We start from the raw sequence: 14,546 nt of genomic DNA, 5'->3' as shown, positions 1-14,546 counted from the left end.
TGAAATTGGGTTGTGTAGAGTCCTGCAATTTTCCCTTGTAGTAAAACATTTTGTCTCAAAACTTCGGAAGGAAGGAAGGAAGGAAGGAAGGAAGGAAGGAAGGAAGGAAGGAAGGAAGGAAGGAAGGAAGGGAGGGAGGGAGGGAGGGAGGGAGGGAGGAAGGGAGAAGATATTTCTAATGTTTAAAACTATCAAGTTTGTTGTTATAGGAACTGAATAGGTTGTAGGCTTTATGAACATTAACATTAAGGAAAGAGGAGCCATGATCTATAAACAGGGCTTTTTTGTCATAGAACGCACAGAACAGCATTCCGGCACCTTTTTTCAACATAATTTGTGGAACTAAAAAAAGTTCAGTCAGACCTTCCAACTTCTTGCAGAAAAAAAAGATCTCACAAGGAGTTGGAAGGTCTGACTGAACTTTTTTTAGTCCCACAAACTCCGTTTCCCTGCAGCAGAAGAGAAACACGCCAGACCGGGAAAGCAGGTTGCTTTTGGGAAGAGGGAGGAGCTGCATCGGGAGGAGAAGCGGCAGGAAATGGGGCTGCCATTTCCAAAAGGGAGGAGAGAGATATGGGACAATGCAGGGCAGCAAGCAAGTGCTGTTCTCTGCTCTGCATCCCTGTGCAGAGATGCTGTGTTCTCCGTTCTCCGTGAGACAGGCAACAAAGGACTGGTGGAGAGAGGCAGCTTGTGCCACCTGATCAAGCCACGGGAGAGTTGGCGGAGGACAAGGAGGTGGTGGCTGCACCCAGGCAGGTGATCTGTGGAGCGAAGCTTAAAGAAAGCCTCTCCAGCAGCACACAGTGGCCGCAGAGCTGTTCATCATCACTCTGAAATGGTGGAGGGAGACTGGGCCTACCCCAACCATCTCATCCACTTTAGCATGGCAGTCCGGCTTGGGAGGGGAGTGAAAGGTTGCCAATCAAGGAATGGCCTGCCGGGGGTTGGGGACTGAGTTCTGGAACCTTTTTTCTTACAAAAAAAACACTGTCTATAAACATATCATAACTGAGGGAGATTGTATTTCTTTACCCATATTTATTACACTTTATTTTTGAATGACGACCTGGTCATTCTTTTTATAACAATATTTAAACAGTTAGTTCAACTCATTCTCACTCCCCCTTTGAATACTGAAAATCTCTCTGCATGAAAGATGCAAACCACAGAACTAGGAACGATAAGTGTGTTTCCTGCTAGGAAGATGTGGCAAAATTACTATATATTCCCGAATCCAGAAGCACATGGATGGATGCAAGACAACTAGAAATAATATGGTCAACCGGGGCGGGTATGAGCAGAGCGCAAAAACAGCCAGTTTCATCAGCAAGCTCCCAAATCTCTGGCATTTTACTCTGATGACGTCAACAGTTAGCCGACGAAAGCTAAGTTTATTAAACAGTTTGTTTATATTCATCCTGGTGTTCGACTATTTTTCTCAACATGAATGTACCCAGGTTTCGTATTTTTAGCATGTATATGTATACACACACACACACACACGTGTGTGTGTGTGTGTGTGTGCATGTATATGTATATTAGAAATTCAGGGGAAAAATACAAACAAAAAGATAAATAAAAATAGACAAAACATTTTAAAAATGTGCATTAAAAAGATTAAAAAATACACATATTATCCTGCCTGGTTCATTTCTGATGAAGATATTGCAATAATGTTAGCTTCTCCCCCTTGCAAAGCAAGTCCACAATTTATAACCAATTTGGCCTGTCCTCTGTTACTATACATAAAAACAAAGTATTTAATAGCAATATCACTTAGAGTTATATACTGCTTCATAGTGTTTTGCCGCCCTCTCTAAGCAGTTTTCAGAGTTAGCATATTGTCCCCAACAATCTGGGTCCTCATTTTACTGGCCTCAGAAAGATAGAAGACAAGTCAACCTTAAGCAGGTCAGGATTGAACTGCTGGCAATGGGCAGAATTAGCCTGCAATACTGCATTCGAACCACTGTGCCATCACAGTTCTAATAGAAAAATTAAACTTCAAAGCTGTCTATTAACACTGAAGTAACCTCTGCTCTAAAGGTAATTTTGCAGAGTTTACTTCAGTGTCTACTGTGGGTATAACTATTTATTTGTTTGTTTTACAGGATAAGTTGAAAAAGGCTCTTCATCAGGCTCCAGTCCAAGCTGGGAATAAACAAAATGGAGACTGCTTTAGAAAGAAGGTTGTAGTTTATTGAAGAGCAGAACCAGACAAAAGCATGGCTCTGGGAAAGCTGACCACATGTTGCTGGGAGTGGTGGGTTTTTATACCTTCTGGGGCTCTTGAGGTTGTTTCCTGTTCCTATTTGAGGCTTTGTATTTCCTGTGTCATGTACTTTGACCTGAGTCTGAGTGTGCCCTTTTGGTATTGGTGAATTAATTCTATTACATCCCCAAAGGTCATGACTTTTAGAGTTTGGGTGGGGTATATAGATTTTAGAGGTCTTTGTCTTCCTAATCTCATAGCTTCTAGCTTCCTGGCCTCAACTTTCCTGAATGGATTATTACATCTGCATTTCTAAAAGCTGGTTTCTGCCGAGTTTCTGCTTGGGGCTATTAAGAAAAACTGGGCTTGCTTTACTGCCTTTAAGATCCTTTGGGGAAATATATTCTGCCTTTTTAATATTCCCCCAAATATTTCTTCCTCTGGATTCTTCCCACAATACAATTTTGGGATTGCTGTTTTAAATAGATAACCTTGCATAAAACATCAGCTAACCAACAATGTAATCCCATTATTATTACATATTTGTTAAAATATTCATCAGGTTCTTAAAGAATGATGTTCATTGTTAGCTAGTTTTGCTGCTTGTAATTCTATAGATTTATTTTGCTAGCTGATTTTTTAAAAAGAAAAATATGACAAAGTGCAGAAAGAAAATAAAGAAATGTGCACATCATTGGTTAAAAATTAAAACAATCAGAAAAAATATTAATTGTGCCAAGTTTGTTCAATGACCATTAAGCAACCATGTATGGGTTTGTTCAAGTGTTGACTGATACTAATGGGTTTTAAAATTCCTCAAAGGTCAAAGGAAGAAAAAAAAAGGACAAGGTGACAAAAAATGGATTAGGTGATTCGTGGACAGATTGTATATAAAATAGTTGTAAAATAAAACACTGGGCATTCATTATTCAGCATTGCTCTATTAAAAAAAAGAAGAAAGGAAGGAATGAAAGTTTTCATGTTGCTTTCATATTTTGAATATCACGGTTCATCTAATGGTTCACTTTTAACATTTTTGTTCTGTGCATATTGTCTTCAATTATTGTTGTGAGACACTCCAAAAAGAGAGATATAAATACGTAATAACTAAAATAATAAACAGGCAAATGGGGTGACTGAGGACATGCCTTAGTACTTGACCTCCGGGTGGGGGAAGAAGTCATCAAGGGCTTCCTACATGCCTCAGTTCTTGACCCCCAGATGGGAAAGGAGTCATCAAAAGCATCCTGTTCCCACAAGAACTTGTGCCTTATTTCATCATTATCATTATTAACAACAGCAACATTATCAGATGTTTCTTTCTGAATGTTCCTGTTTCCAAGAGAATTAAAACATGGACAATATAAAAGAAAAGATGTTTCCTACAATGGCATCCAGGCTCTGGGCCAAACACCTTTCAAACCACTTGTTGCTGGTTTTCTGAGGACAATAACAACAACAACAACAAAATACTTCATTCCTTTAGGAATTCTGCTTGTTGTTAATTGCTTGAAGGAGCTTTCATCTGAAATATGCCTACTTTAATAAAGGATATCCCAGCTTTCTACCCTCCTGGGGGTTTATCCTCATCTACCTTCTTTTTTACTATTTCAAAACAAGCCAAACAACATGAGGTACATGACAGGATTTTAATAAACAGCAAGGGTGAATTTTAATATGGATCACTTAATATTGTGTGGTTGGGGTTTTGGTTTTGGTTTTGCTTTGCTGATGTTTTCCCTTTTTTAAAATGAGACAGTTGGTGAGATAGGTAATTTTGGGTCTCTCTGTTGCGCTAATATTGTTTTCTTTCTAAATACCTAACTTGAAACCAGACAAAAAGTTGAAAGAGTTCTATCTGCATTGATAATCTTGAAGGTGCATGCCCTGTTTTCACAGATTTTGAGATCAAAGCCCTTTTTTGAAATATGGAATTATGAATCTTATAAATCAGGTTCACTTCATTTTTTATGTATGTTGCGGCTGCCATCAATTTGGTATTTCTGGTGCTAATGGTTTTGCAGGAATGTTGAGACTTCTTCAGAAGGTCTAGAGAAGCAATAGTGAAGCCTTAAAAAGATTCTTATCTTTAAGGGGTGATGGTTTGCCATTTTATAAATAAAACATTCCAAGTCAAGCTTTTACAGTAATTGAGTTGAATTCAAGGATAGCCCAGCCAAACACGTCATATCTGAATAAATTTTGGTACAATATTAACTTCTTTATTTATAAATCATATACATGTTATGTATGTATATAAGTTGCATCTTTATTAAAATACTTTTACTCCAGTATGACCATGTAATGTAAAAACATGTATTCATGGCATAGCAGCCAGCAAAAGAAACTCATAAAAGCAAACTAATAGAATGGCAATCCAGCAGAATTAAATAAAATTAACAATGGCAGAAACACACATAAACATAGTGTTTTATTGAGTGGCAAGTGCAGTGATGTCAAGGCAGAAGAATTTTGCACTTTAAAAGAAATATAATAGAAAACAATTTAAATACCCAGGGAAAAATGGTGGTCTTCAGAAGTACCACAACCAAAGCATCTCTGGGACATCCAAATAGCAAAGAGAAGGACATATTCTCTATAACTGTAGTTGCTTTCATACACAATTACAGATTATTTTAATTTTGTTTTGTTGAATGAACCCAACCATAATACCCTGAAACATAATCTAACCAATCCCTGCCCTTCCCAAAAGTGTAACTAGAATAAAATAATAATAATTGTATTGTGTAAACACAGAATTAGACTCATAATTTTAAAGATCAAAACAAAAGAATTTAGAAATATGATTAAATTTTTTGTATTAGTCTCCTCATTAAGGAAGGCCATGAAAGAAAAAAAATATCCAGCTATCTGATGGATCTAATTAAAAAAACTATTATAGTTTACATGAATTTTACTTAAAGAATAAGGACAAATAAGAATAAGCACGATCATTGAAAGTGTAATGGACAGAAGTTAACATATTACTCAAAACTCCTTTTCTCACACATAGGTTTGGAGTGCATATAAAAAGAGCTGCATTAGGAAATGTGGCATGTCTGACTACTTATATTGTTCTAAGATCATATGTAACACTTAAGCCTGCCCTTAAATGGGGAAGTATCAGTTTTCCCCCCAGGAAAATTGTGAACATATGGTCTTGTATTGCATTGCTAGGGTAACTATGTATATACCTTTATAGAAGACAAACCTTGGTTTGAAGGAATCTTTTCTTTTGATGTTTGTATTGTTAAGTTTAAGAGCAACATTGTTGGCAGGCAGAACATTGGAGTTCCTGTGAATCAACAATGGATGGTCAATGGAAGAAAAGAAGAGCAAAGCAAAGCACATGGGACCCCAACTATAATTTTTATTACTTCAGTGAGATGTGCTAGATTTCTATTTAGGCCATAGTTATTATTTCCAACTTTGCATTTGAAGACAGTTCAGAAACTGCAGCTGGTAAAAAGTGTGGCTGCCTGTTTGGGAAGTGGGAAAACTCCATGTACACTAAGCCGCCATGAGCACTAAATTAAGTGGGGTCTTGAATATCCCAGTTTATATTATTATTATTATTATTATTATTATTATTATTATTATTATTATTATTATTATTATTATTATTATTATTATTATTATTATTTCTCCTCCTTCTCCTCCTTATTCCTCCTCCTCCTTCCTCCTTCCTCCTGGCAACTTAAATTATATTTTCAAAATATTTCCTTAGATCAAAATTAAAGTTGACTGCATATGTGTGAAAAGAGAGGATAGAATAGGTTTTAACTGTTCTACACTTAAATCCTGTATACTTCACTTTCTGTGTTATTTCTATATTTTTTTTCATTTTTACATTCATTCAGTTTTACATACTGTATGTTGCCAGACTTTATGACAACAGCAACAATTACATTGAGCCATTGTTTGCTTAATGATTATATATTGGATAAACCACAATTACCTGAGCTTGTAAAATTAGCTTAACTATAAGGCAACATTTACAACCCACAGTGGCTGGGATTATATAACATTAAACCAAAGCTAAACAAATCACATTCCTCTGGCACAAAATGCGAACCTGTGTTTAGCAAACCAAGTTGATTAAATCAATCATCTGTTAACAAAGAAAAATAAATAAATTTCTTTTACTCACATACTCATAAATACACACATATCACATATATAATATGCAAGATAAAAATGTTATTGTGTTTTTAAATCAATGAAAAATTTCAATATAAAAAATTCACCAAAAACCTAAAATGTAATGAGCGCGCAATTTCCTCTTTTAAAATTAATCTGCTTTGTTGACTAAAAGAAAGCAAGCGAAAGTCAGTTTAGAATGCTTAGGCTATTTTCTTTAGAGAAAATATAGAACTTCCTTAAGAAAAGTAACATTAAACAAGCTGTTACAACAAATCCTAATTCAGGGAAAGGAAAAGGAAAAAAAATAGTTCCAGGAACAAAGGAATGTCCAGGCAAAATATCCAGACTTTGAAGACTTAATTATTTTTGACAACTATTGCTGTAATGAAAGCTTCGAACATTCATAAGCATAAACAAAACTTGTCATCAGATTAAATACAAAGAGAACCCGAGTAAGAAACCATCACAAAAACCAGGAACACAAATAAAAATGTGTCCTTTTAATTGTAAAGGGTTCAAAAAGACTGTATCTTTTTTAAAAATCTTTTAAAAAGATACAGTCAACAAGAAAGGATTGTGTTACTTACAGAAGCTATAGTTAGCATAAAATGTGGCAATAACCAACATGTGATATTAGATCATATTAGAAAGATATATAGTGGTTGCTGGTTTATTTTTAGATACAACATAAAGTATTGATTTGAATCTCTAATAGTGCCAAAAGAAAGCTGTATGTCACTATAAAGACTTTTCTTCATTTCCATTGGTTGAAGCTCTTCTGGATATACAATATATCCTTTATATAGAAAAGTTCATTCCTTGAATGGAAAGCATCTTTGGATCCAACTCACTGAAATGTCTAGAATGGGGGGGAAAACCTACACTAGCAATAAGAAAATGGGTTATGTTTCATGGTACATTCCTATGTAGCAATAGCTCAATATGTGTTAATAACTATCACATGATGCAATAAATTTAGATGATGAATGTTTGACACAAATTGAATTCACACATAAGGAGGGAATGGGTAGTTTATTATTCAGCATGCACCAGAGTTTATGATGCTAGACCAGACAGTAATAAAATTTAATTTGCTTCTCCATCATATAAGAACTCTTCTTTTAATATGATTCAGAAGGAGTAACACTCCAATAAGCTTAGATCAGGGGTGTCAAGCTCAATTTCATTGAGGGCCACATCAGCATTGTGGTTGCCCTCGGGGGGCCTGGTGGGTATGGCCAGGGTGGGCGCGGCCTACTGGGTGGGCGCAGCTGGAGTGCGTATGGCCTACTCGGTGGGCGTGGCCAGCTCTACATCATTGGCATCAAGGGTGCCTATGGGGGCCTGGGCAGGAGTGGGACAGATCTGGGGGGGTCTCTGGCAAAAGGAGGGTCTCTGGGCCAGGGCCAAGGCAGTGGGGACCGTTCCCTCACTGTTTCCAGGATGGCTTCAGGGGCCACATGAAACCACTTCGCGGGCCGGATCTGGCCCACGGGACTTGTGTTTGACATGTCTGGCTTAGATGAACTGAATACATCAGAAGAAAGGCCACATTTGTACGACTGGAAGAACATGGTGATGATTTGCCATCTACAAATTATCTTCAATATACTGAAATGGTTTAACAAGTACAGATTTCCATTGAGAATTGTTACCAAAGAGATATATCTCTTTAGAACAAACAAAATTGCATTTATCAGAAACTGATGCGCTTAAAGCAGGTCCTAAAATACTGAAATCCTTCTTGGTATTATTCATTATACTGTCTTTAATGAAAAGTATTGAAATATCTGGCATCTTCAAATGCATAAATATACTTTGCTTGGTGTTCCCTCCATGTGATACCCCACAAATTCTCCCAATATTTTTGAAATACATGAAATACATGATTCTACATTCACTCTCACATGATGTGCAGAGATTTTATCTGTAATGGAGGAGAACATGAAGCAAGAGATCCTGTTCCTGCAACATGGTTTGGTAATATATTCAAGAATCAAGGCAGATGCTTGGGTAAACTAGTGTGGTGGAATGTAATCTGGAGTTCCAGGAGGAAAGGTGTGGTTTCCAGACAGCAAAGAGACAATGAAGCTTGGAATGTCTTGTAGGCAGGAAGAGGGCTAAGATGCCTTCCCCCCCCCCAGCAGTTCACAGAGTATATCTATAGTTATGGAAATAGTTGCTTCACTCTGGCAAGATTCTGTCTGTAGGTAAACAACAATAAAACTACTCAGAAGAAACTCCACATACCATTCTTGGGTCTTGGGACCTGACACGTAGTATCCGTTTGAAGGATTAGAACTGACTGGGAATTCTGGTAAATATATTTTAAATCTTATTGGAGACTGACAGGTTGAATAAAAACTGAGTGAAGGGTATACGTACCATCATCTCTTCCATAGAATATGTAGACTTAGATTTTTTAAAAAAGTTATTAGAGATTTCAGCCAGGCAGACAAATGTTGCAATTTTCATCTATTATTGAACTGAAAATGTTTCTCCCCATTGCACACTCTACCATCCCACGTGAATGCAGACATCTTGCTGAACTCATGTTTGTATTAGCTTGTTTCAGACTGGAATCAGACCAAAAATGAGGTTCAAAAAGTATCATTATCAGGAGACCTAAATCCAAAGTATACAATTATGCCAATGTTTTAAAGGCTTAAAAAAATAAAGCTGAGCCTCTTCCAGCTAGCACATATCACTGTCAGTTCCTTCCACAGTTTACCTTTTTGCAAAGAGATTTTCTTCTTTAGCATCTTGGCAGATCTAACAAGCAAGTTCTCCAGTTACGGATCTTAAGTACAAGCCACATTACATATACTTTACACCTCATTTTTATCTCCCATTTGGGGATGTGATATGAAGCAATTCTGTTCTTTCTTTCTTTCTTTCTTTCTTTCTTTCTTTCTTTCTTTCTTTCTTTCTTTCTTTCTTTCTTTTCCTTCCTTCCTTCCTTCCTTCCTTCCTTCCTTCCTTCCTTCCTTCCTTCCTTCCTTCCTTCCAGTTAAGGAGAAATTGGCACAACAGCAGTGATCAAATTCCAAATAGCTTTCGATCAAAATGGGATTTCCTAGGGACTCTTGACCCTACCAATCTGACAGAAGGTTTTCAAGTTTCAGCATGAAAATAAAGCAAAGAACCTGGTGCTTAACAATCCTACAATTCCTTACAGAGCAGTGGCTACAAGACAAAGACTTGGGTTCAAGACACCCATCAGGCCAAAATTAACACCTTTCAGTTTAGCCAATCATAAAAGTTGTAGAAAGATAACATTGGAGAAAAAAGCCCAGAATATATAGTCCTAAACATTTTGGAAAAAAACCAGAGTATTGACTCTTTTTTTCTTTTAGAATATACGCATTTTCTTTCTGTATTTGTTGACGTAGAGTACTAGGACTTCGTAAGTTGGAAGTAAATAAATAACAAAGAGAATTGTTTGTTTGTTTGTTTGTTTGTTTATCCTACCATTATTTTATATGATAAATAACTCAAGGCAGAGAATATACCTAATACTCCTTGTTCTTGTTTCTCCACAACAACCATGTTAGATGGGCTGAGCTGAGAGTGACTAGCTTCACCTAGCAATCAACATATTTTTGTCCTAGTGTGCATTTAGGTGTGTCAGTACATATGTGAAAGTTTGCATGATATGGCTTATTCAATTAACCCATTACTTAGATTCACACAACATCCTGAACCATTTATAAACTACCTAGGCTAGAGTTTTCATAAGCCTTTGAGTCACTTTGACTCCTGGGGATTGCCTGGATTTGTCCCTGAAGTTTTCTTGTCAAGATTTTTCAAAAGTGTTTTGTCACTGTCTGCTTCCTAGGACTGAAAAAAGTGACTTGCCCAAGGTCACCCAGCTTTATGGAAAGGACTAGAATTCAGTTTCCCAGTCGCTAGCTTGATCGCTTAACAACAACATGAAACTGACTCTCTTGAACAACTTAGTGAACCAAAAACCAGGCAACCAATTTTAAATTTAGTATGAGACAAATAAGTAGAGCATACAGATTCTGCTTACTTCAAGATTCCTCCATGCTCTTCTCCCACAGTCAGTGAGTAATCTCCATTGTTGCCTTATTTTCACCCAAAATTCAGTACTATATCCATGAATAGACCTCTATCTCTTTTATTTCCTTATAAGAAAATATCTTAGATCATTCCCAATTATGTATAGAAGAGTTCTCATAACCTGTTATGCATTTATAGGAGAAAGAGACAGAAACGTATTCACACTGGAGCTTCATTTACAATAAGCCCTGAAGCTCTATTGGCTTCAGGCAAACTTACAAAATTTGTTCATTTTAAGCGTTGGGTCTACCACTGAATTCCACCAAAAACAATTGACAGTTCCTCCTTCGTCAAAATACCCAAGGCATTTCTAGGGAAGCCAAAAGCATTTTGACTGAAGTAGCCAAAATTCTCAAAGAAAAATGCAAACATCTAACTTTTACTTGATGTGAACATTTGAAGTAAATTTGGAGATTACTATGGGAGGAGGACTATATCTGTCTCTACACAGACTGAAAATGTATGTCAAGAAAGTGTGGACATTCCTTAGAGTCTCATCCCATGAATACTATCTAATAAAGGGCAGACAACCTGATGTTATCCAGATTTCTTGGGATTTTAAAAGGCCCCCAAGTAAAAGATTATGAATGCTGTCATACAAACTATCTGAAGTACATCTCAATACATCCGTCTCAAATGATGATTTGCAGAAGTGAAGTAACTTTCACTACCAATTATTTCAACCTTCTCCTCTTATAATTATTTTTCATTTAGTTTTCTTTATATCCTCATCCCAGGAATCATAGCAATCACTGGCTCAATTACATTTTGAAATAGCTTTGTTTTGTTTTGTTTTTTTTTTTCATTTTTTAAGATTGGTTAACTTGCTTTCCTTCATTCTTCTCCATCAAACAGAGATACAGATTCACAGTGGAGTTCTTTCCAGCAAGGTTACAAAGGTCATGGCCTTTTATGGGAAATTTGCCCAAAGGTTATGTTTTGTACAACGGGACTGAGAGAAGCCTTGTTCGTGGACTCCTTCCATCCTCTTATTGAAGTGCCTTTATGGAACAATCTTTAGCTTGTAATGTTAACCACTGATTGGAAGTTTACATCAATTTTAGAAGCAGTAATCCAAAACCTGCCCTAAATTAGAAAAATGTGACAGGGAAGTAGTTAAGGTAAAATCAGATTTTTTTTTCCTGATTACCCTATTTATCAGGTAAAATTTCAAGCCATTCACAGAACTGTGAGAAGACTCGGCAGACAGCTATATCCCAAGACAGTGGCTGGGTTTGGTTTAGTATTGCATCTCAAAGTAGGACCTTAAAGGCCACATCTGCAAGAAGATTAACAATGAGACAAAGGGGATCATACTTGACCAATGAGACATTTTGAGAAAGAAGTCTAATTTGAAATGGGTTTTGGTAACTTTGAAATGAAAATGATATGTATCTAACCAAGGGTCATGGTAAGCATTAGCAGAAAGTTAACTCCATATTAATTGGATAGACAGGGACTTTATATCAGATATAGAAAAAGCCTTTCTGGAAATTGTTCAAGGCTCTTGGCTGCACTTACAATAATTTCTTTTATATTGGGTACGTTTTCACAGCACTTAAAAATAAATATAGAGATGTAAATTTGGATAGTAGTTTCTTAGGCCTGCCAGCCATCAAGGATTGTCCAGTTGCATACATTTTTATTAGTAATAGTATTTACATTGCATAATTCTCTGCTCACTTCAGTGGCAAATAAATATGGGATCATAAAACTCATAATAGATTTGGATTCTTTTGTGACCTCAGTTTAATAAGAACTTGAGCAGAAGGGACTATAATTTAATAACAGAGAACTTCTCAATTTGAAGAGTATTAAGTAGATTTGAGGGGGTGGGGGTAGAGGTTAAAACTGGGGAATAAATAAGGTATCAAGATTCAGTGGAGAACAAAACAGAAGCCCTGCCTAAAACTCTGGAATGAAAGGCTGATGATGGAATGTTGGGCCAAACATTCATGAAACTGAACTGATGAAAGATCACAAAAATCGCTAATCTTTTTATAGCTTTTTTAACTGAGCCTTTAGTTCGAATCCCGAGTGCCGCATAACAGAGTGAGCGCCTGTTACTCGTCCCAGCTTCTGCCAACCTAGCAGTTCGAAAGCATGTAAAAATGCAAGTAGAAAAATAGGAACCACTATGGTGGGAAGGTAACAGCGTTCCGTGCACCTTTGGCGTCTAGTCATACCGGCCACATGACCACGGAGACGTCCTCGGACAAGCGCTGGCTCTTTGGCTTTGAAACGGAGATGAGCACTGGCCCCTAGAGTTGGAAACAACTAGCACACACATGTGGGGGAACCTTTACCTTTACCTTAGTTCTTTACCTGTACAATTCAATTATTTTTACCTGTATGTCTCTAAATAAATGTACTCCTGGCAAGTTGTTCTTTTTTAATCCATTTTAATCCACTTTTTCATAATCACTGACATAAAAAAGAATGCTTAATCCTTAATGGTTAATTAAGGTGTATGTACAGCATAGAATTAAGCAGAGTTAAGCTGACACTGAACAAGGTTGAGTTTATTTGGGAGTAAATTAACTCCTTTGCATTTGATTGGCTAGGTCAATTGCTATATATTTGGTGTTTCCATCACATTCTAATTTCCTCTTCTCGCCCAATTGATTTTTAAAAAATTAGTTATGGGAACAGAGCTGTTATTTTAGTTAAATAATAAATTAACTAGATTAAACAATGTAATATAAATTGGGTGATATAAATTACAGCATGAAAACAATGAACATATGAGCAAAAATGTTCAAATTATATAACATTAAAACATGTAGAATATATAAATATAAAATGGTGAAGGAGCACCAAAACGTAACAACCAGATGGGGACACCACTCATCTGGCCCCTATTATTATTTAGTGTATAACAAGAACATAACAGAAGAGAAGTAAACATATACACACAATCCACATAATTTTATAAAAGACTTCTACAGGGTACAGCAGTGGCTCATAATTGGATGTCCAATTCAGCTATCCAAGTGATCACCTCTGGTGTTGCAGATCTTCTATGGAACCAGAGAATGCACATCATGGGCAATCTTGCACAATACATTTAATAGTTTGCATATCAGCACTATTACAACAAGGGGAATCTTTCCATCCCCAATGATACAGGAACTTTTTCCAATATCACATCTAATTCTGTTCAATTTTGACCAGAGCAGGGTAGGTTAAATCAGGTGATTTGGTACAGGGATCACTAATGGTCAGGTCACAAGAAGATAACTTGGACCATTCCTTTCTCCAGGCTTTCTTGAAATTAAACTTGGTAGATGTTAAGATGGTTTTCCATGCTGGCCTACATGATTTCAATCTTATGATGGGCTGTGCATTATCCTGGTGAATAAGGGGGCCTTGTTGCTCAGCATCTCTCACCATGGTTGGACAAGAGCATGTTGTCTTCTAATGTGGAGCAATATGATATTGCTAAGTACTGGAAACCAGTGCCCAGAAGTGGGATGCAATGTGCCAGTGGTGATGCATATTGTCTGGTGGAGTTGAATATTAACCATTTGATTGTAGGTGCTGTTAAGCCACACAATGGCACAATATTCTGGTTCCTAATGCCTGTGAAAAAAGCCAGGTTTTAATGGTTTTTAATCTTTATAATATTTTTAGAGGGGAAAAAACTTTATTTCAGTGACCAGGTCATACATGATAACCATACCATACAGATTTCTGTGACTTAGGTTGCCCACTGCAAAATAGGCTGAAATATTCTCAGAACATACGAAGTGTCAACAGAGGCAATGGAATCAAGGAAATAAACTAGCATTACAAAATTGTTTTTATTCCTTCACTGCAAACATTTTTAGAAAGATAAAAAGGAGACAGAATCTTTAATGTTTTGTTTTACACCCCCACACCCCACCACAACACGCATATAGTTGTTGTTGCTCTTGGTGGTTACATTAAAACTAACAGAAATCTAACTCTGGAGTTATGTTGTTGTTATTTCCCATTTTCCTATATGGTGGGAACATGAGACAGAAATTGTCTGAAGAATCAGACTCTTCCAGATGATAGTGGTTGATCTCACTCTCATAACAGCGCTTTAAAAATCCTTTTAAAAATGGGCATGGAAAGTGGA

The sequence above is a fragment of the Vipera ursinii genome (genome assembly GCF_947247035.1).
Source record: "Vipera ursinii genome assembly, chromosome: 3".
Lineage (NCBI taxonomy): Eukaryota > Metazoa > Chordata > Lepidosauria > Squamata > Viperidae > Vipera > Vipera ursinii.
Note: the sequence above shows the minus strand (reverse complement) of the source record.